This window comes from Symphalangus syndactylus, chromosome 2, assembly GCF_028878055.3.
Source record: "Symphalangus syndactylus isolate Jambi chromosome 2, NHGRI_mSymSyn1-v2.1_pri, whole genome shotgun sequence".
Classification (NCBI taxonomy): Eukaryota; Metazoa; Chordata; class Mammalia; order Primates; family Hylobatidae; genus Symphalangus; species Symphalangus syndactylus.
Genome location: NC_072424.2, coordinates 118128759 through 118145974, shown reverse-complemented (window position 1 = coordinate 118145974; position 17216 = coordinate 118128759).

Below are 17216 nucleotides of genomic sequence, written 5' to 3'. Positions count from 1 at the left end.
TTAGGACCATGGACGGGAGAGGAGAGTGGGTTTCTCTTTCCATTGCATGACCTTTTGTATTATTCTTTGACAGTGCATAAGATATAAACATAACTTAAAAATAACCAAATCAAACAATATTTAAACAATAAAATACCACTGTAAATTCTGGGAAGTATGAAATATCAATAGCTAGTATATTGGGAGATTTACATGATTGACGTTCTTCTAATGGTTCAGATATATTAATTCCTTAGTTGTAAAGAATATCCTAAAAGCAGTTACTTGAAACTAGTAGTTAAACATTTTACATTCAAGAGAACAAAGAATAGAAAAGTTAAATCATTGGTCAAACAGCTGGTGACCAGCAAATTAAGAATTCTGACTCAGGTAATAAAATCCAACATTGAAGCCCATAGCTGCTAAGCTAATCATCTAGCAAGCACCCCCGGCATATGTTAGGCTGTCAATAGATGTTTGTTTGTTTGTTTATTCTGTCTTTATTTCATGATTGAATTGATTCATGGATCTATGTCAATCTAGAAGGGGAAATCTATCAGCCAATCACAGTATTGTCCAATTTAACACTTGTATTAACTACTTGCACAAGAGCACAGAGGGCTAGGCAATTAATTTTACTGAAAGATATTCAAAACATGAAATGAAAGAAAGTATATTCAAATGATAAAAATAATATTGCTGAGATAGCCAACGAGTTATGTAATGAATGGAGGTAGATGCAAAACTCTGGCAAGAACTCATAGCTTCAATTTGAATAATTATCTATATCCAAGGTCACTTAAAACAGATTTCAACTCTATTTACACATTTTAGGGAGAAAAATGTAAAATCTAGAAGTGAAATTTAAATAATCTGCATTAATCACTCTAGATATCTGTAATTAAATGACTTGTGAGACAATTATTTTTCTAATTTTTGAAGACTTCATGTTATTCACAATATAGTAAATAATAAGAGCAGAATTAGTTTTTTTCTCTTGAAATATATGACAAATTTAAATTGAATTCATATCATCAAAAGATTTAGAATCAAAACATTATAGAAAACTCAGCAAATTTGATTTGAGAGTTAAAATAATCATATAAAATATAAATGATTATTAAATACTGTTAATATAAAGAAAAATAGTCATGAGATCCATGTTATTCTAATATTTTATTGCCTTTTGCCATGTAAGCCACTGAGGTCAGAGAGCATTGTGGAAGAACAGCTTGACTTAGGTTCTTTTAATCAACTGTCATGTAGAAGGTTGTAATTACAAACAAATTCTTAGGGATAATGTTTTATTAAATAGTTGAATTTTCAACAGTACCTAACTTATGATTTACCCTTTGTACGTAACAGAAACTAAAATTAATGATTTTATCATTCCTCTATGAAAGACATCTGAAAATAATAAAAAGTTACAGGTTAATAATCTCATATAGCGAAGGTCAGATGCCAGAAACTTTTTACAGCACTTTCTAAAAACAACTATATATTACATCAAAATGTAGTCAATGAAGCCAGCCCATAAATTTGCAAGGTGTCTAGGTTCAACAGACCTAAAATCAATAAAGCCATTGAAATCAATACACCTTTCTCATGAATACAGTCTGTTAACTAATCAGGGTTTAAATGGTTTAAATGATCTTGCCTGCTGGAATGTAAATGTCTCACTGCTTTGAATGTAATATTTGAATCAAACCGTTATTCATTAACATGCCAGATTCATTAGAAATAGCCTATTGATTCCACAATCAATGAAGCATATTCACAAATTGCTGAAAAGATTGTTTATTAAAATCCTGTATTATAAATAAATTCATTGATCTCTAACTATTTGGGTAATGGGTAAACTAAAGGTATACACATTTAAAGTCTCTATATACTGTAGAAATAAAATGTGTTACCAGGCTTTATACTTTTTTATAATAATTATTAATTTTTTCAAATTCTAAATGTAATAAATGTTGACTGCAGAATTGTTTTTAAATATGGAAGATCATAAGTTAAAGTTTATGAATAGTCCTATCATATTCTAATAAACACACATACATACTTATATGCACAAACATGTATGTGTGTGTGTGTGCACATATTTAATTTATTTAAATTTCATTTCTGAATTTCACATTTTTCTGCCTAAAGTGTGTAAATAGAGTTGAAATCTGTTTTAGGTGACCTTGGATACAGATAATTATTCAAATTTAACCTATGAGTTCTCACCAAAGTTTTGCATCTACCTCCACTGGTTACATAACTCATTGGCTATCTCAGCAATATTATTTTTATCATTTGAATAAAATTTCTTTCATGTCTTGAATATCTTTCAGTAAAACTGCCTAGCCCTCTGTGCTCTTGTGCAGGTAGTTAATACAAGTGTTAAATTAGACAGTACGGTGATTGGCTAACAGTTTTCCCCTTCTAGATTGACACATACACACACGCACACCCACACCCACACACACACCCACACACATATATACACTTTAAAATTAAACAAAAACAGGTATTTTGTTTTCTTTCTAAACAAACGCACTTCTAATTGTTTCTAAGCAGAAATTAAGGCTTTCTTAAAAATTTAACTGTGTATTATGTAAATTTAACTTAAAGTATGCAGAGAAGAAGAAAGGATAGTGTAATAAACCCTCTGTGATCATCACTCAGCTGAAAGTATCATATTTTCTCAACATTTACTTCTATATTCTCTGTTAGTATATTTGGACTCTACATATCTTATCACTCGACATATTTTAAAGGGATCAGATTTATCATAAACATTTTTATTAACAATATGTAGAAGGTGTTTTTGTAGAAGAAAATATTCTTCCATCATATAATTTCATAATGGTGGCAGAGTATTTGAATTTTTCACTATTATATAAGTTACCTACCCTTTCCCTTGCTTTTGAATATTTATTTTTCACTATTCTAAATACAGTTTTTAAACTATATTCTTTTCATTAGACCTTTGCACATATTCATTATGGCTTCCATTGAATGAATTTCTAGAAGCTGAGGTTCTGGTCAAAGGGCATACTAAGTCTAAAGGTTTTTTTGATATATATTTGACACTGGGCTGTATTTAAAATGAAAAGTTTAATATTAATGGGTTAAATGTCGAATTATTCATTAAAAATATGACAGATAACTTCAGACTGAATATCTTAGCTTTTAAAATCTGGCATTGGCTTGTGGTATATAACAATGTTTGGGTTTCCTTTATGATGTGTGCATTTCTGTGAAGGAAAAAAGCTAGACTATGTAGATTGTCTTTGCAAGTATCAACCAATTAATTTTCCCTTTAAACCTATTAGCAAGGCAATATTATTATTAGCCTCCCATCTTGTTACTATGTTAATGAAATAGTATAGTCGACTGTCCTGGGGCCATGTCCTATTGATCTTTTAATGCAGATGATCTGAGCACAGAGATTGGCTACTTATGAATAAAGACTTCAGACCTGGTTTTTAGACAGGCTTCCAGAAAACAGAATAATAAAAAGAACAGCCAGAACGAGGAGTTAAATTGGAATTGGTTATCAGATCATGATGAATCAATAACTAATAAACACTCAAAATGACTAGAGTCCCATCTAGCTATAGACCACAAGAAAACATGATCAATGTCTTCAAATAGCTTAAAATATAAGCAAATAAAAATGAGTAAAACATAAATAAAGCAACATGATTTTGGCCATATTAGCTCCAACTACTTTTTAGGCAATTTATTAAAGTAATTTTTATAAAAACATTGTGGTATCTTTAATCCCATAACGTGTATAAATATAAAATGCAATTAGTAAATAATTTTCTTCTAGAAGTTGGCACAGTTTTCAAGAAGAGTTTTTTTCTTTCACTTAAAATTTTAGGGTTGCTTTTTTGGCATTTATTATTCAGTATCTGGTGACATGTTTCAGAACAACAACAGAATGAATAGTTTGTTCTACTCTCTGTTCTTCGCTAAACTTTTCTACAGATTTCTTGTAGTGCTGCAAACACATCTCCCTAAAAAGCAATTTAAAACAAAACAAAACGCTACAGAGACAGCCTGTTCTTAGCAAAATTTGGTGTACAAGTCATAGAGAGCAGGTGGTTGATTCAAAGAGCCTTACACTTGAGTATTAAACTATGCGGTACTAATGTGGGAGGCAAACAAGGGAGTGAGGGTTGGGGGGCTCCTAGAAAGCTAAAGGAAAGAATTTACAAGAGCCAGTCAAAGCCCTCTTGGGCAGGTGACTTTGTAAGTATCTATTGCTGCCTTCTTATGAGCACAAGAGAAGAACAGAAAACAGCCATTTATAAATAGAGATTAGCATAACCTTTTAACCTGAGGAAGTGTGAGGAAGTGTGAGGAAGTGAAAGCCAGAGACTCATTCATTTTCTATAGCCTCTATGAGAACAATGTGACAAGAGGGGAAAATCTAGCCAGCTTGAGAGAAAACAGACCAGATTTGGCCACAGCTGATTCCTGAGGAAAGATGGAAAATTAAAGCTGTTTTCTGACATAAACATAGCGTATGTCAATAACATACTATAAATACATTTTGGAAATGAATAAATCCTTAAAAGAACATTTTAAAGGGCTGAAAGTACATTTCTATAATAAAAATATTCCAATTTGATTACCCTTATTACTACTCACTGTAGGTCACCATAATGAAAAGACTTCTGAAGGATTCAGATTTCATTCTATAAAGCTAGCTACAACTTCAGGTGAATGTCTTTTAGATACTTCTGGACAGTGCTTGAGAATAACAGTTTGAGATTTGGACATAACAATTGTTAAACCTTTACTTTCTTTGATTTGTGTGAAGTTAATCTAGTGGATAAAGAAAGATAAATAAATTATGGAACCTGAAACAAAATGAGTAGAATAATATTGAGTAGTTTGCATTTTCTGTGTTATAACTGGATTATAAGCATCTCACAAATATTTATTTTAAAACCACTAACAGATTAAGATGCAGTATAGTTTCTATTGTAGACAAAGCACAAGTTGGTGCTTCCATTACATCTTCCACAGACTATTACAGCAGGTATTAGCTTTACTCTGACCCCTTTGCCCATTCTAATGGCAGTTAGAATAATCTTTTAAAAATATAAATCGGATTCATTAATTCCCCTTAATTCATGTTAGCAACTTCATTGAGTTGTTGTTAGATCAATTAGGATAATATATACAAAGTGTTGAGTATCTAGTACATAAACAGGTCATAGTCATAGCTACAAAAGCAGGAGGAGCTACCATCACTATCCTCACCATCAGCACCACCATCATCATTATCATTAACAGTGACTAGCTGCTGGTGATTTTAGGCTGAGAGTGGGCTAGTGTCAAGCAATGTAAACATTCTAAGGTTTTATTCTACATATAAGCTAGCAAGTTAGCCTGTTACTATTTCAAGGGTCCTGGCAAAAGAGATGAGAGTCCTGAGCAACAGACAAAAGCCTCTATCAAACAACAAAAGCAGTAGTCAGACATTTATGTTTGTAGCCGTTCCCCATACTGCTTCTGCTCAAAACCACAGGAGCAACACAAAAAGCTTATATTAGCTCAGGCTGCCATAAGAAAGCATCAGAGGCTGAGGTGATTAAAACAACAGAAATTTATTTTCTCACAGTTCAGGAGGATAGGAAGTCCAAGATCAAGGTACCCGCAGAATCCATGGCTGGACAGGGCTCACTTCCTGCCTTCTTGAGAAGACAAAAAGATAGATCTCTTCTTCTTCTTCGTATAAGGCCACAGTCCTTTGGGATTAGGGTCCCACTTTTATGACCTCATCTAATCTTAATTAATTCCTAAAAACCCCATCTCCAGGTACAATCACATTGGGAGTCAGGGCTTCAACATATGAATTTTGGGGGTCAGAATTCAGTCCATAACAGGACCCATACTGTATGCCTACATGTGCAGTGGGTTGCATTCTTGGAGAGAACTACCAGTTGTAAGGCTCTATGGTTTTTCTTGTTGTTAGTGGAAGGAAGCTTGCCCTGGGACTGAAGATAGACATTACCCCATTCCACAAGGTTGCTCACTGCAAGCACAACTCAGAACTGATCCAGGAAAGAGCATAGTCAGGGCTTGGCATTCTTGGCCTACCCAGCAAGAAGAAGCAGGGGAAGCTCAAGGCCCACGGCAGATTGCCTCTTCCAACACCACGGTAGAAATGAATCTCAGTGCCTGTATTTCTGTCTACCTAGGATTATCAGTACAGGTCTAGCTTCATCTGAAACCATTCTGTTAGCACTGCACGTCTGCATTGTTTTATGGAAGAAGGAGAAAGAAGAGAATTGCCAAAGAACTAATCATCTCTGGTGCCGAGGTGTTAACAGTAATTCAGTGAACAAAGGATGATTCACACAGAATAAGGAACAACAGGAGAAAGAAGTGTACTCTTTAGTCTCTGTCAGTTTGTCTAATTTAACAGAGGACTTCTCTTCAAAGTGAAACTGTTATTTTTTTTTTTTTTTTAAAAAGGGGAATATATTTAGCCTGCAATGGCAATTTATTTGCTTGTTGGATCATTTCTTTTTCTTGGGTGTTTTCTGTGAGTCATAAAGTTTTATTCTCAGAAACACAAGTGGTGGTCATTCCAATCAGAATTTGATATGATCTTGAAAGTAAAATCACAGCTATACCTAAACTAAACAGATTGATATAAAGAATCAATTTCTTTTTGGGTATTACAGATTTATTCTTAGCAATGCCTTACAAGCAGGAAGCCCCACCACAGTTATACCACTAGTTTGCATATTTAAAAATATTTTTTAACATAAAAATTACTTTTTTCAAAACAAACAGCATTTTCTGTAACAAGAACTTATTCATATATTTTAATAAATGTAAGCCATTATTTATTTTCTATACTTATTTACAGACTAATTCTTTAATGGATAAGGACAGATCATTGGAATAAACTATGAAAGGGTATGAAAAAGAGTGAAATCTCTTGACTGATATTTTTGGATATCTGATCTATTTTATTCAATATTGCTGTTGCGGTGTCTCTGGACTCAGTAATCAATATTTGTTTTGAATGCTTATTTTTCTTTTCATGGATCACTAACAATGTATCTTCTCTAGACTGAGAGCTCCTAGAATTGGTGATCTCTCTAGGTACAATCAGAAAACAAAATTTCTCTGGTCAATCAGAAAACACAAATTCTCTCTGATTATGTGTAAACTGTAGCATGGTTTTAATTTTTTTCAAACAAAGTACATGTTTTTAAAATCATTTCTTTTTTCTTTATTTTTTCAGGTATCTTTCTGCATTTCTGAAGTGGTCCCTGTAAGACTAAAATTTGTATTCCTCAATAATTGAATTGAATTTGGTGAGGACACAACCTAAAAATTATGTGCTGATTAAATAGAGATCACATTTAGGGGTGTGTGTATATATATATACACACACACACACACATATATACACACACATAACATATATATACACACACATCTGTATACACACACATATACAAACACACCAAAGTACGTTTTAGAAGAATTTTATAAGTATCAGTATAATAAAACTTTAAACAAAGTTTTTGTATGAAATGTAAGTGTACCTAAGTATTGTGCTTCAACTTATGGCATGTTTAGCCACTCTAAGGAAAGAAGAGGTTGTCGAGAACTTTTTAAATATAATAGATAAAAATATTGCATATATAAACATTTATTTCTATGTATGTTACAATCCCCCAAAATTATGCTTTGCAATGCCTAAAGAAAGTCTCCACATAAAATGCATACACACAAACAGAAAGAAATATAGTAAAAATATAGGTTCATTGTTTAAATTCTAAAATAATTCAAAAAAAGGCAGGGAGCCGGGCGCGGTGGCTCACGCTTGTAATCCCAGCACTTTGGGAGGCCTAGGCGGGCGGATCACGAGTTCAGGAGATCGAGACAACGGTGAAACCCCGTCTCTACTAAAAATACAAAAAAATTAGCCGGGCGTGGTGGCGGGCGCCTGTAGTCCCAGCTACTCGGAGAGGCTGAGGCAGGAGAATGGCGTGAACCCAGGAGGCAGAGCTTGCAGTGAGCCGAGATCACGCCACTGCACTCCAGCCTGGGTGACAGAGCAAGACTCCGTCTCAAAAAAAAAAAAAAAGGCAGGGAAATAGATCATAGAATTAAAAAACAGTAGATTGACAAACGGAAAATAATAAAATGATGGAAATAAATCTACCCATAGAAATAACTACTTTAACTGTAAATGGTCTAAACATACTAGCTAAAAGACAGCTATTTCAGGTCAGATAAAAAACAAAACCAGACATCAAAATATACTATTTAAAGAAACCAATGGTAAATATAATGATGAACAAAGGTTTAGAATAAAAGATGAATAAGGATATAACATGAAACACAATTTATTTTTTAAAAAACTGAAGACAAAGTAGACTTTAGAACAACAACAACAAATCACTGGGAATAAAGAAAGATATACAGGGGAAAAATGCCAATTTTTTCAAGAAGACATAACCATGCTAAGTGCATATGTACCTAATAACAGAGATTCTAGATACATAAAACAAAACATATTGAAGGAAATGAAGAACTAGACAAAGCTGGTATACTTAAGAGACTTTAGCACAACTCTCTCAGTAACTGATAAAAGAAGTAAAAATAAATCAGTAAGGATACAGAATATTTGAACACTATCATGTAGAAAACTCCACCTAACTATAGCACAATATATATTCTTTTCAGGTACACATGAAGCATTCACCAAGTTAGACTGTATTTGTGAATCACAAAACAAGACCTAGTAAATTAAACCTGATGAGAATTATTCAAGGTAGGTTTTTACCATAAAAAATTAAACTGGGCCAGGCGCGGTGGCCCACGCCTATAATCCCAGAACTTTGGGAGTCCAAGGTGAGTTGACCACTTGAGGTCAGGAGTTTGAGACCAGCCTGGCCAACACAGCCAAACCCTGTCTCTATAAAAATACAAAAAGTAGCCGGGCATGGTGGTGCATGCCTGTAATCCCAGCTACTCTGAAGGCTGAGATGGGAGAATCATTTGAACCTAGGAGGCTGAGGTTGCAGTGAACCAAGATCGCGCCACTGCACTCTAGACTAGGCAACAGAGTGAGACTCTGTCTCAAAAAAATAAACTAAAAATCACTAACATAATTAAACTGAATTAACAACTAAAATAAACAAGAAATCAATTCCCCAAATATTTGGAAATTGAAAGTCACACTACATAATTTGTAAACAAAGACATTTCAAGGGAAATTAGAAAATATTTTACAGTGAATATTAAAATACAATGTATCAAAATGTAAGGGATATAAAAACATTTTTGACAGATGCTGCCAGAGAAGAGCTTAGAGGGAAATGTGTAACTTTAAATGCTAATATTGGAAAAGAAAAATGGTTTCCACTTTAAGAAACTGGATAAAACAAAGAGTAAACTAACCAAACACAAGCAGAAAAAAGGGAATTATAAAGATAAGAGGAAAAATAAATCTGAAAACAGGAAGATAATAGAGAAAATATTAAAACCAAATGCTGGTTTTTTGGAAGGATATGAAATTTATAAACCTCCACTGATAAATTTTAGTAAAAATTCAAAAAAGATAAGTAAAATTGACAAACCTCCATTGATAATCTTCCAGTTAGCAAAGGAATAAAAAAGAATGTATCAATTAAAAATAGAAAAATAATTCATATAATGTGACTGACCCAGTGAACATTCAAAGGATAATAAGGAAATACTGTAGACAACTCTATGTATATAAATTCAACAACCTAAATGAAATGGACTAATTTATTGAAAGACACAAACCCTCAAAACTCACGCTAAAAGAAGTAGGCAACATAGTTCAATAGAAAGATAGATAGATAGATAGATAGATCAAATAGGATTTATAGTTGAAAATCCTCATTAAAATAAAAGAAAAATCTAGGCCCAGATATCACTTGAAAATTCTGTCTAACATTTAAAGTGGAAATTAACACCAGTTCCACAAAAAAAATGTCCAGAAAAATAAAAAAACAGTAAATGTTTCCTAATTCATTTTGTAAGACCAACCTTATCCTGGTAGCAAAACCAGACAAAATGATTACAAAAAAATAAAAGCACATTGAGAAAAATTGCTCAACAAAATAGAAAATTAAACCCAGCAGTATTTAAAAAGAAATATGCATCAAGAATGAGTGGGATTTACCGCAGTAATGTAAAGCTGGTTTATAATTTGAAAAATCAGTTCACCATATTAACAGGCTAAACAAGCAAAACCTTATAATTAAATCAAGGCGTAAGGGAAACATATCTGACAAAATTTAACATGTATCCTTGATTTAAAAACAAAGTTTTAGAAATAAAAATACTCTTAGAAAACTATTAACAGAAGAAAACTCCCTTAATATGAGAAAGAACATCTATAAAAACCTGCAATCATATCACAGTTCACAATGAAAGTGAAATACACATAAGGTTAGGAACTCTGCATAGATGTTCACTCTTATCACAGCTATTCAATAATCTACTGAAAGTCATAGCTACTGCAATAAGATACGAAAAGAAATGAAAGATATTCACATTGGAAAAGAAAATAATTAAAACTGCCCCTACCCTAGGTGAAATATTTGTCTTTGTAGAAAATTCCAAAACATTTTCTAAAAATTTCCTAGAAGTCAATCAGCTTACTAATGCACAGGATATAAGATCAGCAGTGTAAATTTGGTCATATTTCTATGCACCATTATTAAACATTGCAAACCAAAAATTTTAAAATACCACATTACTTATAATACTTCCCAAAAATAAATACCTGTGTATAATTCTAAAAATATATAGAATTTAGGATCTGGATACTGAAAACTAAGTAAGTAGAAAAACATGTACTACCTATGGACTGGAAAACCTAACATGATTAAGATGCCAATTTTCTTCAAATTGATCTACAGATTTTGTACAATCTAAGAAAATCCTGGCAGAATGCTTTAAAGTTATAGGAAACCTGATTCTAAATTTTATATGCAAAGGGAAAGGAATTGGAACAGACAGAAACCTTGGGGAAAAACCCACCAAGTTGGAGAACTCTTAGTGCCTTATTTTATTTTGAGACAGGATCTGGCTCTGTTGCCCAGGCTGGAGTACAGTGGCAATGCTCACTGCAACTTCCACCTCCTGGGCTTAAACCAACCTCCCACCTCAGCCTCCCAGTAGCTAGGACTACAGGCGTGCACCACCATGCTCAGCTGATTTTTGTATTCTTTGTAAAGAAAAGATTCTGTCATGTTGTCCAGGCTGGTCTCTAACTCCTGAGCTCAAGCAGTCCACCCACCTTGGCTTCCCAAAGTGCTAGGATTACAGGTATGAGCCTGGCCACAATGTCATATTTTAAGATACACTAGAAAGATACTATACTCAAGACAGTACAGTATTGGTGAAGGAATAACCACATGAAAGGATGGAATAGAATGGAGATTTCAGAAAACTGACTCACAAATGTGGTCAATTGATTTGTGTAAAAGGTACAATGCAATTCAAATGACAGTCTTTTTCCAAAAACCATGCTTGAACTGCAAATCCATATGTCAAAAAACCCCACAAACTCACAAAAAACAAAGCCAAGAAAGCACCATGCTATATATCACTGCACGTTTTTAAAAAAGAAATTTGAGAAATCATAGGCTTACATGTAAAATGTGAAACTATAAAAATCTTAGGAAAAAAACCATAGAATATCATCATGACTTTTCCTGATTTTGGTATTAGGAAATGTTGGCCTCATAAAATAAGTGACATATCTACTTTATTTCTGCTCTGTTTTCTGGAAAAAACATTTTACAAAATTGCTATCAAATTTCCTCAAAATTGTTGAAATCAACTGAGACTAACATTTTCTTCATTAGAGTGTTTTTAATGATGAATTCAATTACACACTCACACAAGCTCACATTTTATGTTAGCTGCAACCCTCACATTTTGACGCAGAGGCCAAGAAGGAAGCAAAGTACAGCAGTCCTCTGGGTGTGTTCACGGAAACCCAGCCAGGGAAGTTGGCCTGGATGGAGGGAGGAGTCACTAGGTAGGAGGTGTCAATAGGAGAAAAAAGATCGAATTTGAAAGATTCTTTATCTTAATGGAAATAAGAAATCATACCACTCTGATAAAAAGGATTCCTGCAGAAAAAAAGGTAAAATGCTAGTGAAAGGTAAACTGGAGTATAAGAAGAGACTACAGTTAGGAAGAGAGGCTCAAAAAGTTTGGCAGAAGTTGGCACAAGTGATGAGCACGTGAACTAAGGTGCAAGGAGTGGGAACAATAATGAAAGCCTGTATGCTTCCTGTGCTCACGTTTGGTGGCTTGTCTGCTAAGTGCTTTATATACATTATCTTCTTAATACTCACAACAAGCCTCTGAGGAAACCTGGGCTTACAGAGATGTTACCTAACTTTCTTAAAGACACACATCTAGTAAGTGGATGAGCCAAGATTGGAACTCAGTTCTGGCTATAAAGTTGCTTCTCCTTGAATGACAATGGGGGAATGCATATAAATACTTTAAAAACAAAAACATCAGGATTTTTGAATAACTAGATAAACTGAAAGGATAGAAAAATGAATCAAATGGCTACATAAAAGGATAAAAGAGAGGAAGAGAAATCAAATGAATGTGAAGTTTCTAATTTATGAGTTTGAGTAGTTTTTTTTTTAAAAAAGAACATGAGCAGAAGGAGGAGGGGTTTTTATTGCTGGGAAGGAAGTGAATAGTTTGGTTTTGGATATTTAAATTTGAATAAACATAAGACATCCAGATGAAAATGTCTGATACGCTGCTGTACACAGTCAGAACTATGAGGCTAGAATTTAGTAAAACTACATGGTTTGCCACATGATTGTCTTCATAGCATAGAATAGGTATTATCCATTTTCTTAAGTTGTATTCCTGGTACCTGGCTCCTAGTAGATGATGAGTGAATATTCCTTGAAATAAATTACTAATTTTATCAAAAACTTTATACTACATTAGATCTTTATAAATATTTAGGGATATGTGTCAGGCCTCTGAGCCCAAGCTAAGCCATCATATCCCCTGTGACCTGCACGTACACATCCAGATGGCCGGTTCCTGCCTTAACTGATGACATTCCACCACAAAAGAAATGAAAATGGCCTGTTCCTGCCTTAACTGATGACATTGTCTTGTGAAATTCCTTCTCCTGGCTCATCCTGGCTCAAAAGCTCCCCTATTGAGCACCTTGTGACCCCCCACTCTGCCCGCCAGAGAACAATCCCCCTTTGACTGTAATTTTCCTTTACCTACCCAAATCCTATAAAACAGCCCCACCCCATCTCCCTTCACTGACTCTCTTTTCGGACTCAGTCCGCCTGCACCCAAGTGAAATAAACAGCTTTATTGCACACACAAAGCCTGTTTGGTGGTCTCTTCACACAGACGCGCATGAAATTTGGTGCCGTGACTCGGATCGGGGGACCTCCCTTGGGAGATCAATTCCCTGTCCTTCTGCTCTTTGCTCCATGAGAAAGGTCCACCTACGACCTCAGGTCTTCAGACCCACCAGCCCAAGAAACATCTCACCAATTTCAAATCCAGTAAGCGGCCTGTTTTTACTCTCTTCTCCAACCTCCCTCACTATCCCTCAACCTCTTTCTCCTTTCAATCTTGGCACCACACTTCAATCTCTCCCTTCTTTTAATTTCAATTCCTTTCATTTTCTGGTAGGGACAAAGGAGACACGTTTTATCCATGGACCCTAAACTCCAGCGCTGGTCATGGACTGGGAAGGCAGCCTTCCCTTGGTGTTTAATCATTGCAGGGACGCCTCCCTAATTATTCACCCACATTTCAGAGGTGTCAGACCACGCAGGGACGCCTGCCTGGGTCCTTCACCCTTAGCGGCAAGTCCTGCTTTTCTGGGGGATGGGCAAGTACCCCATCCCCTTCTCTCCATGCCTCTACCCCTTCTCCGCCTTTCTAGGGGGCAAGAAACCCCCAACCCCTTCTCCTTCACCCTTAGCGGCAAGTTCCGCTTTTCTAGGGGAGAGGCAAGTACCCCAACCTCATATTTCTGCAGCCCTATCCCTTGTTTCTGCATCCCGACCCCTTATATCTCTGTGCCTGGATCCCTTATTTCCACGCCCCAACCTCTTATATCTCTGCGCCCCGATCCCTTATTTCCGCACCCCAACATCTTATATCTCTGCACCCCAATCCCTTATTTCTGTGCCCTGACCTCATATCTCTGTGCCCCAAACCCTTTCCCGCTTTTCTGGAGGGTAAGAACCCCCGAACCCCTTCCCTCCGTGTCTCTACTCTCTCTTTTCTCTGGGCTTGCCTCCTTCACTATGGGCAACCTTCCACCCTCCATTCCTCCTTCTTCTCCCTTAGCCTGTGTTCTTAAGAACTTAAAACCTCTTCAACTCTCACCTGACCTAAAATCTAAGTGTCTTATTTTCTTCTGCAATGCCACTTGACCCCAATACAAACTCGACAGTAGTTCCAAATAGCCAGAAAATGGCACTTTCAATTTTTCCATCCTGCAAGATCTAAATAATTCTTGTCGTAAAATGGGCAAATGGTCTGAGGTGCCTGATGTCCAGGCATTCTTTCACACATTAGTCCCTCTCTAGTCTCTGTTCCCAGTGCAACTCATCCCAAATCTTCCTTCTTTCCCTCCCACCTGTCCCCTCAGTCCCAACCCCAAGCATCCCTGAGTCTTTCTAATATTCCTTTCCTACAGACCCATCTGACCTCTCCCCTCCTCCCCAGGCTGCTCCTCACCAGGCCAAGCTAGGTCCCAATTCTTCCTCAGCCTCCACCCCTCCACCCTATAATCCTTTTATCACCTCCCCTACTCACACCTGGTCCGGCTTACAGTTTCATTCCGTGACTAGCCCTCCCCCACCTGCCCAGCAATTTACTCTTAAAAAGGTGGCTGGGGCTACAGGCATAATCAAGGTTAATGCTCCCTTTTCTTTATCCCAAATCAGATAGCGTTTAGGCTCTTTTTCATCAAATATAAAAATCCAGCCCAGTTCATGACTCGTTCGGCAGCAACCCTGAGACACTTTACAGCCCTAGACCCTAAAAGGTCAAAAGGCCGTCTTATTCTCAAAATACATTTTATTACCCAATCTGATCCCGACATTAAACAAAACTCCAAAAATTAAATTCCGGCCCTCAAACCCCACAACAGGATTTAATTAACCTCGCCTTCAAGGTGTACAATAATAGAAAAAAGTTGCAATTCCTTGCCTCCACTGTGAGACAAATCCCAGCCACATCTCCAGCACACAAGAACTTCCAAACGCCTGAACTGCGGCAGCCAGGCATTCTTCTAGAACCTCCTCCTCCAGGAGCTTGCTACAAGTGCCAGAAATCTGGCCACCAGGCCAAGGAATGCCTGTAGCCCAGGATTCCTCCTAAGCCGCGTCCCATCTGTGCGGGACCCCACTGGAAATCGGACTGTCCAACTCACCTGGCAGCCACTCCCAGAGCCCCTGGAACTCTGGCCCAAGGTTCTCTGACTCCTTCTCAGCTTAGCGGCTGAAGATTGACGCTGCCCAATCACCTTGGAAGCCCCGTAGACCATCACAGACGCCAAGCTTCGGGTAACTCTCACAGTGGAAGGTAAGCCCGTCCCCTTAGTCAATACGGAGGCTACCCACACCACATTACCTTCTTTTCAAGGGCCTGTTTCCCTTGCCTCCATAACTGTTGTGGGTATTGACGGCCAGGCTTCTAAACCCCTGAAAACTCCTCCACCTGGTGCCAACTTGGACAACACTCTTTTATGCACTCTTTTTTAGTTATCCCCACCTGGACTGTTCCCTTATTAGGCTGAGACACGTTAACCAAATTCTCTGCTTCCCTCACTATTCCTGGACTACAGCTGCATCTCATTGCCGCCCTTCTCCCCAATCCAAAGCCTCCTTTATGTCTTCCTCTCATATCCCCCCACCTTAACCCACAAGTATGGGACATCTCTACTCCTTCCCTGGCAACCGATCACATGCCCATTACCATCCCATTAAAACCTAATCACCCTTACCCCGCTCAACGTCAATATCCCATCCCACAGCACGCTTTAAAAGATTAAAGCCTGTTATCACTCACCTGCTACAGCATGGGCTTCTAAAACCTATAAACTCTCCTTACAATTCCCCCATTTTACCTATCCAAAAACCGGACAAGTCTTACAGATTAGTTCAGGATCTGTGCCTTATCAACCAAATTGTTTTGCCTATCCACCCTGTGGTGCCCAACCCGTACACTCTTTTGTCCTCAATACCTTCCTCCACAACTCACTATTCCGTTCTCCATCTTAAAGATGCTTTTTTCACTATTCCCCTGCACCCTTCGTCCCAGCCTCTCTTTGCTTTCACTTAGACTGACCCTCACACCCATTAGGCTCAGCAAATTACCTGGGGTGTACTGCTGCAAGGCTTCACAGACAGCCCCCATTACTTCAGTCAAGACCAAATTCCATCCTCATCTGTTACCTATCTTGGCATAATTCTCATAAAAACACATGTGCTCTCCCTGCTGATCGTGTCCGATTAATCTCCCAAACCTCAATCCCTTACAAAACAACAACCCCTTTCCTTTCTAGGCATGGTTAGTGCAGTCAGAATTCTTACACAAGAGCCAGAACCACACCCTGTAGGCTTTCTGTCCAAACAACTTCACCTTACTGTTTTAGCCTAGCCATCATGTCTCCATGCAGCAGCTGCTGCCGCCCTAATACTTTTAGAGGCCCTCAAAATCACAAACTATGCTCAACTCACTCTCTACATTTCTCATAACTTCCAAAATCTATTTTCTTCCTCACACCTGATGCATATACTTTCTGCGCCCCGGCTCCTTCAGCTGTACTCACTCTTTGTTAAGTCCCATAATTATCATTGTTCCTGGCCCGGACTTCAATCTGGCCTCCTACATTATTCCTGATACCACACCTGACCCCCATGACTGTGTCTCTCTGATACACCTGAGATTCACGCCATTTCCCCATATTTCCTTCTTTCCTGTTCCTCACCCTGATCACGCTTGATTTATTGATGGCAGTTCCACCAGGCCTAATCGACACACACCAGCAAAGGCAGGCTATGCTGTAGTACAAGCCACAAGCCCGCCTCTCAGAACCTCTCATTTTCTTTCCATCATGGAAATCTATCCTCAAGGAAATAACTTCTCAGTGCTCCATCTGCTATTCTACTACTCCTCAGGGATTATTCAAGCTCCCT